The following is a 9,389-nucleotide window of genomic DNA, read 5'->3' as shown; positions in this document are numbered from 1 at the left end:
GCTTTTTGAAAAACTCACAAGTGCAAATTAATTCCAAATTGAACGAGAAAAACCGTATGATTACTTATTAATAATATAAACGTGAAAAAACTCGCGTGGAGGAAGTGACGGAAGATATTTCTTAAAGGCATTTTTTTCTCATTTGAGAAAACGTTTTTCAAAGTTTCCGCACAAAATATTCGTCATCATTTTACGTGATATCATTTGCTTAGAAATTTCCTATTGTCTTTCAGCCAATCACAATCCAGAATTACGATGTGTAATTTGCACTGCTGTTACACTTTTTGCACTGGTGTTACACATTTTGCACTGGTGTTACACTTTAACTGCATTGCTCTCAGCCAATCAGAACCGAGTAATTTTTTCATGTATATTATTAGTGTGTTAATCAATGGTACACCTGCAAAACGCTGCCAGTTTCATGCACTGCGCATATGGCCTGCGCAACGAACGTGTTTACAAATGCGGGTGAAAGTTTTTTCTGGAGCAGCACATTATTCAAGGGAATCAACACCACATGAAGTGAAACTACCACTAACTATAAAGTCACAATCCATACACAATTGAATATGACACAATTCATAGAAAGAGGATATACAACTTTCGCAATATTAAAAATATGATTAATATCCACAATAGATGAAACTTAAGTTGGAATATTTTGATGTTCATTCACAGTATTATCAACTACATAATTACTAGGCTGACCGCCAACAGTGCCGCTATATAAATGGGAACTTTACAAACAAATAATTTTAATTAGTGCTTATTAACAAGCACAAGATGAAAAACTACACCAACGTACATCGATGATAACGTATAGCAAAGAATTTGAATAGAGAACATTTTACAAACAGTTGCAGTCCTTAGGGTTGTTTTAAACCGCTATTGTCTACGTAAACCGATGTTGCTTACGTCATTAAATTACTGGATTAAACAACAAAAATACTGAAAATTACCGCTCTAAAGATTACTGTAAACCGCTATTTCCAAACCGAGGCATGTTCCGTAGTAAGTCGATAATAGCGTGTCAAATGTGTCGCATCTTCCAGCAGTAAATTACTGGGTTCAATGATGAGTTAAGATATACCAGAGTCCACGAGAAAAGGGAAAATCTCTTTAAAGAGATACTGGGACCATTTATGTCAAAGGCGGCCAAACTGACAAAGTAAGGTAAATAACAAATCAAAAACACGAGATACATAGAACAAACCGACCGCAGATTTAATACGGCCAGCAAAATTTGCTACTTCGCCACTCTCTTCTACGTCTTGTACTTGCTGAGCCTGAATCTGATTCTTGTGAAGTCGTACGTCGAAATAAATTCTGATGTAAGCCACTGTTGTAAGAAGAAGATACAAACCTCCGACAGAAAGCTCAATAGGTAACAAAATACTGCGTGAGACCCAGAATACCAAGCAAGGAAAAAGTACACTAAGCAGCCAGATTGAGATCCCCACAGCAACAACACGCTTGTGAGTCACAAGTTCCTGATATCTCAAATGAAGATGAACTGCCAAGAACCTCTCAACACTTATGGGCACAACACTCAAAAAAGAGGAAAAGGAAAACATACCTACTGTAATCGTAAAAGCCAAATGGATGTTACAGCCAGGGTCTTTTTCTTGTAACCATTTTACCAGAAGTGAGGTGTAAAGAGGCTGTCCCAACAAACCAACGCCAACATCTGAAACAGCAAGACTCACCAGCAATGTTTTTAAAGTCTTTGGCAACGACGAAGTTTTTCTTATCGCGTGGATTGTTACAATGTTTAACATGATGGCGGTAGAGGACAGAAAATTGTTGAAGACACAATTAGCGATATAAGTCGAACGGAGGTCTGCAAATTCGAAGACTTTGGGAGAGCGCTGTAGCGGAAATTCACAAAATGATTCCAGGGCATCGACTCATGTCTTTAAGTTCAGTCAGAGTATGACATACAACAACGTTTACAAAATTTGCAGATTTTTCTTCCTTCTCGCCATAAACCAATTGGATCGCCGTTAAGCTAACATGATCCTTAGTAAGCGAAGTCAATTCACTGCTCTATAACTCGCCACCTCAGATATCGTAATTGTCACAGTTAGTATTGCTGTTAAAACTGGTAAGGAATGAATCGTAACGAAAAATTCTTCAGGGCACTAATCGTTTGACTTACGAGATGATCTATACCAAGCTAAGATAGTTTTGGTTTCCCACGCCACCTACCAACTGGATCACGTAAGCGTAAATGATTTCTGTCTTTGCTAATACAACTACCAATCCTCAGTGAACGACAGCAGAAAAGTGTTCCACACGTCACTCTGTCACGGTCAGATGTTTTGTCTGCAAAAGAAATATACCTCAAGCGACTGGTTTATAAAGTTTGCGGTCAAATTAAAATAAAATTGCTAAATTATATCCGTGGGTCTTGACGTTTGTAAGTAATATATCAAACACGAAAGATCGTGTATGACCACATTTCCAAACAGCAAGAAGAGAGTTGAAAATACGACGCCCAGCGGAGTATTTTTGGCGAACTTTGAGGTGAAATAAAATGGTAAAAATTTGTGCTAATTAAGATCAAATATCCAAACACCGTCACGGTCATGACTGTTCCTTCGTTTAAACTCGATGAATTATTAATGAGTTTGAGAATAGCTATTCAACCAGCGATGGACCAGCATCCCATCCAGGGGGACTATCAATACTCCTGGTCGCTTTATGCTACAGAAACAGGGATAAACTCCGGCCTTATGGGCAACTTCCCTGACGCAGACTTCACGTTTTTGCTTTTATAAAACCAAGAGGTAACTGGCGTGAGTGTCAGGTCAATTAATCAAGCATTGTGTTTGTGAAAAGTTAAACGGCTGTCAATAACTTTGCAGACGTTTTACCCGCGGTAAATGAAGAATATTACTGAATGACGAACTTAAACTATATTATAAGTGCACTGATCGAAAATAAATTAGCACTTGCATAGTTATTAGTTCATCTAAGACTGCCAAAAGGAACCACTGTCAACAATGAACCAAATGAAAACGGTTGCTTTAACTGAAGCTACTTAGAAAATTAATCCATTGTACACCTGCAAACTGCTGCCAGTTTCATCTGCTGTTAACCTCAAGTTTCTGTTATGCAAATGAAAGAGACAACTATACGGCCAGTAGAACTGCTATTTCTTAAAACAACGTAGCAACGCATCCATCAATATTCTGATCTTTGATAAAATTTATTCCAGGCTATTACGATTAATCCTTGCTTAAAGCATAAAATTACCATGGAACGCAACTGTGTCAAAAGTTACCAAGCTATATCAATACCTTATACTCTTATACTCCTCAGTATGTAAAGCTCTCCGCAAAAGCGACTAGTGCATATGAAGTAATCAGTTATTTATTCCGGGCTCGGCTCCACAAGTAGGAGCGAACAATGGTAACAAGATCAAATACATTCATTGATAAATAAAGCCTTTTCTAAAACATCGAAAAAAGACACAGTGGAATATGTGCTGAACAACTATCTTAATAGTGTGAAAACACTTTGAGTCAGTTTGACACGATCTCGTTTGTCTTCAGGCAGCTAAATTTGGACTGCTCGTAGTTAATGTTATACACAAAAGGCGTTTATCAACAATAACAGCAATAAATGTGGGGAATAGATGGCATAACAATGCCGACCCTAAGATAAATGCGATGCGCGATTTCTGAGCCAAGGCATGTTCCGCAGTATCCATATGATAGCGTGTCGAATGGGTCTGATCTTCCAGCAGTAAATCACTGGGTTTAAAGATGAGTCAAGGTGAATGAGAGTCAACGAGAAAAGAGAAAATCTCTTCAAAGCGATATTCGGTTCGTTGCTTTCAATGACGACCACACTGATAAAGTAAGGCAAATAACAGACCACAAACGTCACGTATATGTAGGATACACTAACTGCCGACTTGATGAGACGAGCGAAATGCGCCATGTCGTCAGTCTGTGCTTCTTGTTGTACTTGCAGGGCCTGAATCTGATTCTTGTGGCGTTGTACGGTTAAGTAATTTTTGATGTTAACCAATGCTGTAAGAAAGAGCGAAACAACTCCGAGGAGAAACTCCATACGATAGTAAATATCGTTTCCAGCCCAGAAAATCATCAAAGGAGAAAACACACTAAGCAGCCATATTGAAATCACCTCAGCAACAACACGCTTGTGAGTCATAAGTTCCTGATATCTGAGATGAAGATGAATTGCCAAAAATCTATCTAAACTTAAAGCCACAACACCCAAGAACGAAGCTAGACAAAAGACGTACACACTTATAATAATGGTAAACATCGTATATGCCTTAAAGCAGGGGTTGTTTTGTTGTAGCCACATGACTAGAAGTGAGATGTAGAATGGTTGACTCAATAAACCAACACCAACATCAGAAACAGCAAGACTCAGGAGCAACGTTTTTGAAGTCTTTGCCAACGACGAAGTTTTTCTTATCGCGTGGATTGTTTCAATGTTCAACATGATGGCGGTATAGGACAGAAAACTGTTAAAGACACAATTAGCGTTATAAGTCGAACGAAGGTCTTTAATTTCGGAGGTTTTGGGGTAATCACGTAGCAGTAATTCACAGGATATTTTCTCCATAATCGTCTGAAGTCTCCCTAGCATCCAAGCAGTTGTCTAAAATCTTTTTTCTCTCGACGCATCAGATATACCGGATCACTTTGCCGCGAGTAAGTTCTTTACATGATACTGATTGTGACGGCAGTAAAGTATTTCCAGATCCAGGTCTTTTCAGTGTCGTGTTTTCAGAAAACATAGCGCGATTAATGAAATGTTAAATCACGTTTGCTATCAAATTGAGATAAAACTGCTAATTTGTACACGTGGGTGTTTACACCCGCTTTCAGTGTCACGCGCATCTCTCGACATGCCATCTTTTGGCGTGCTATGTAACCTGGCCTACGTCAAAATGTAAGCACAAGTGGCTTTTTTACGGTCGAACTCGACTTTAAGTCATGAAAGATGGATTTATTTGACATCAAACTAAGGCTAGGAGCATCAAGATAACATTCTGTGAGGGATAAATCGACTGCTTTGAATGTTTACATCTTTCGAATATTAACTGAGCGGTAGAGGCCCGATTCTACCCGAAGTCACTATTGAGAGCCGATCGACTACACTAAAATCGTTTGAATTATCCCGTAAATCGGGAGTCCACAATCTTCTTCATTCATTTGAGGTCAGTAATTGTCATATACTTGTCATTTGTTCCGCTAATAACCGGAACACTCGCTAGTGAAACATTTCACCCGTTTACATAGCATGTCGAAAGATGGAATGTCAAGAGATGGTCGAAAGATGTCGCCTATCCATGCAACACTGAAAGCGGGTGTAAAAACTTTCGAATAACTGATCACAATCAAACCAACAGGGATAGGTTAGCGGTCTCTGTGTGAAGTTTATTAAACAAGCCACATGTTAGTGAAAACCTAAAAAAACAATTCTTGAATTTCTAACCTTTTGAACTTAGTAAATGAGATATTGCTCAGAATATTATCGAGCAAAGATCCTTAACTATATTCTCAGAGAGCTGATCGACAAAAATTTAGTACCTTCATAACAGAATGTAATATTCATTATAATATTTTTTAATATTCGTTAATATTTTTCAAAACAAAAAAAGCAAAGAAAACAAAACGGTGTCTTTAAAAAGCCTTTAGTATGTTAATTGATGGTGCACCTGCAAAATAGTGCCACTCGTATGTGCTGAGCATGTATCTCGCACGGCAAAAACTTCATCTCCAAAATAGATGTAACGCATTGTTTTAAGTGAATGAGCACTATATGAAGAGAAACAGTCGTAAGGCAGAGCCGATTAAGGACGGTGCCTACTTCTGTTAATGCGCACAGGTTCTGCGTATCACGCAAGGTATGGCTTCAGATATCTTGAGGTAGATCTGTAGCAGTAATGTACAAGATCATTTCCTCGGAACATCGATAGAAGTTTCTTTTATAGAACTTCTTTCGAAACTCGCTCTTTCGAATGTTTTTATGAAACACATTTCAAATTTTGGGGAGAAATGAGAATGATAAGTGATGTTAGCTGTCAAATTGAAATGAAACTGCTATTGTATATATGTCCGTTTTGAATTACTGATCCATTAAAACCAAGAAGGAAAATGTCAATGGTCTCTATGTGTGCATACTGTCTATTAAATAAGCTTTATATTTTGCGAAAACCTAAAGCACTCTCTTCAATTTCGAATATTTTGGACGTGGTAAATGACCGAAAAACAGCCGAAACACAACCGAAAAAAAGATCCTTAGCTACATAACCAGGACGTTGGTCGAAAACAAGTTAGTACCTGCATTCAAGAAATTTCATGACTAAACTCGTTTTATATTTTCAAAAGAAAAAAGGAAAGGAAAACAAAACCATGTCTTCAGAAAGTCGCTTAGTATGTTGATCGATGATACAGCTGTAAACTGCTGACAGTTTCATGCACTGCGCATGCGGCGTGCACAACAATTGTGTTTCCTGTAGGAGCACGTTGTTCAAGAGAATCAATACCACATCAAAAAGTGAAGTGAAACTTCCACTAACTATAAAGTCACAACCCAGACACAATGAATGAGTTGCCAGTAATCGGATACCCGTGTTTGCGCGAAGAACTCTAGGATCGTCATGGGGCAAACATTGCTAGTCGCTAGAAGGGAATGTATGGCTAAAAGTTGTTTCAAGGAACAAGAAAACGATTTTTTAGAGAGATCAAGGCTTTTTCGCCGTTGTTTTATCGCGAATGGATTTTGGCAATGTTGATACATGGAAAATGTAAGTTTTTATTTGAATAACCGTTAAATAAGTGATAAAATTTACCGATAAACTCCCGTTTGCTTGCGTGAGGTTTATTGTCAGATACATTGAAGAGAACATTGAAAATTTCAATACACGCCTGATCTCGAGAGGCTACCCGGAGGAAATGGTAGAAAAGACCCTTCGAGAAGTTAAATATAAAGACAGAAAAGAAGCTTTAAAACAGAAATCGAAAATTGCAGAAGGAACTACTACCCTTTGTGTCGGGCAATTTCACTCAACCGTCAACACCAAACTTTGGAAAGCATAATCACGCACAAATGGCACTTTTAAATACAAATACTCAGAGATATATTCAAGGAGCCCCCCTTGATCTGTTATAGAAAAGGAAAATCACCGAAGTACGCGCTTGTAAAAGCAAAACAAAGGCTTTGAGTAACACAGTAGCCACACAGCATGAGTCGCGCGGACTCATTTGTCATTAAATCAACCCCAGACAGTACAATGATCGCCACCGGGCTTATTTCCAGTATTATTTGTATGATTGAGCTTTCAAAGAAGCCAAAAGTAGCCTGTACACAATTTAAAAGGCTTTACTGGGTTATTTCCTCTCGATTTATACCTAATTAATTTTGCAATATTTTCAGAGACAGACCATTTTAAATACGCGATGTAAATTTCACAATACACCACACGCAAGCAACGGAGTTTAGCGGTAGGTTTTGTCACATATTTCACGGTTATTCAAACAAAAACTTACATATTCCACATATCAACATTGCCCAAATCCATTCGCGATAAAACGACGGCGAAAAAGCGTTGATCTCTCTCATAAATCGTTTTCTTGTACCTCGAAACAACTTTTCGCCATACATTTCCTTCTAGGGACTAGCAAAGTTTGCCCCCCGACGATCCCAGAGTTCTTCGCGCAAACACGGGTATCCGATTACTGGCAACTCATTCATTATATTCAACACAAAGCATAGCCCGGGGAAGAACAACTTTTCGAGTAATTAAAATACGATTAACATCTAAAACAACTCTAATATCAAGTTAGAATAGACTATTCCGACGTTTATTCAAATTGTTACCAACTACATAATTACAAGGTTAAGAATGCCGCTATCTATAGGAAAATTTCACAAACATCTAATGAGACAAACGATGAAAAACTACAACAAATTACAAAAATGCTCTCTAACCATAAACCAAACAATTAAAAGGGAGAACATGTTACAGCAGTTCTTTGGGACAGGTCTCAAAAACCGCTGAGCATGCGCACTCAGTTCCCGCCTTCAAATGTTTCAAAATGGCGGACGACGAATAAGATTTCGCCACGTAATTCAGCCTTTCATCAGGCTGCTCATACATTTATTCAAACTTCCATAATCGGTTGAATTACGCCTTCGACGTTTCTAGTCTGCCTTGGCATTGTGTTTAGTGAGATCGGCGGTCATTTTCTACAGAATGTTCACCCTTACCTGGTTCCCCCTTGTGTTAACGTTCGCTACTGGTGGAAGAGAAACTGGACTCTGATTTTCTCGTTTGTTAAGACGGCCCAGTGTTTGTTAAGCTTGAGATTTGGACTACGTTATCGTTGTTTCTTCCGCAAGGAAATATCAAAAATGACTTTTTTTTCGTTTCCATGGTTTTGAGAAAACACTTCCCAAAGGCATTATATGGTTGTAAACCGAAAGGAGCAGCTCAGTGAAGCTCTTTAACGATGAATAATGGCTGGATTAATGGCAATCTGACGGCAAGACCTCGTCCGAACGGATGCAAAAAGTGACTCTGTGAGTAGAGACAAGTTGTTTTCTCATTAGGCGTTCCTTTCGTGTTAAATACCATCAAGATTGTAATTCCCATCATTTAATCAATGTTCTATTGTAGTGTATTGCACGCCTCTCTTTGTTCATGTGAAATAAAATAGGATTTGTTTAGAATATCAAGATGGAGTTGTAGTCTTTCTTCTCAGCGTCACGGTCAGCTGTCGAATTTTTCCCGCCATTTCAAGGTGCATCCACTTTGAAAAATTTAGCTTACCTAACTCAAAACAAGCAACTGGATTTCTCTTAGATCTTGTTGTACTTTTTGTGGAAATCAATATGCGCCAAGGGACAACGGGCCCTTCGAGGCGGTAAAGAAAAGGATTACTCGATCAGATCGCTGTTAATGAAATGAATTAGGGGAGGGTATTTTTTCTGTTCTTTCGGCCAAATGAAAATTCACGGAAAAATATTAAACGAGACAACTTGTTGCTTTCCGCAAAGTTCCGCTGGTGACACCTGATCAGGGAGGCTGACTAAAGTCTTACTTCTCAGAATTAAAAATAATCGTACACTGTAGTAGGATGCAAGGTTGGTAGCATAAGCACTTCACTGGCTTCTGATCAGGGCATTGTAATGGTTTCTTTTGTTTTTGAAGCAATAAAGAAAAATTATCTTGCACCATACAATACCTGCGTTTACTTTACGGAGCATCCCTAAAAAGGGCTTTCCAGCGTCAGTACCAAAAGTTTAACATACAGAAAATGCTTTACTAGTTGACACAACTCAACCTAAAAGACTCAACTTATTGATTTTTAATAAAAACAGAGAGCCAGATTTATAAA

At 38.4% G+C, this 9,389-nt stretch overlaps 1 pseudogene; it reads right to left on the bottom strand.

Moving 5' to 3' along the window:
- Nucleotides 1-970: 970 nt before the first annotated feature.
- Nucleotides 971-4,182, bottom strand: LOC145490516 (adenosine receptor A3-like; annotated as a pseudogene).
- Nucleotides 4,183-9,389: the final 5,207 nt, after the last annotated feature.

This window comes from Orbicella franksi, chromosome 6, assembly GCF_964199315.1.
Source record: "Orbicella franksi chromosome 6, jaOrbFran1.1, whole genome shotgun sequence".
Taxonomy (NCBI): Eukaryota; Metazoa; Cnidaria; class Anthozoa; order Scleractinia; family Merulinidae; genus Orbicella; species Orbicella franksi.
Note: the sequence above shows the minus strand (reverse complement) of the source record. Positions and strands in the feature narration are given on the sequence as shown.